Consider the following 233-nt stretch of genomic DNA (forward strand, 5'->3'; position numbering starts at 1 on the left):
ATCCTAATGACGTTACCTTGTGTTTATCTACGTATGCATATCTATGTGTAGTGAACAGGAACACCCTGGCAAACTAGCTCAACGGAGGAGCAAATCTGCCGTCGGTACTTGATGCGGCGCCATCTGTAGCCAGCTGCACGACCCTTAAGACCAGCTGTTGATGTTAAGGTCATACCAGTGGAAGGATTATTGGGTTAAGATTTTCCAGGTGCATTACGGCTGCCTGGATTGCG

This window comes from Penaeus monodon, chromosome 15, assembly GCF_015228065.2.
Source record: "Penaeus monodon isolate SGIC_2016 chromosome 15, NSTDA_Pmon_1, whole genome shotgun sequence".
NCBI lineage: Eukaryota > Metazoa > Arthropoda > Malacostraca > Decapoda > Penaeidae > Penaeus > Penaeus monodon.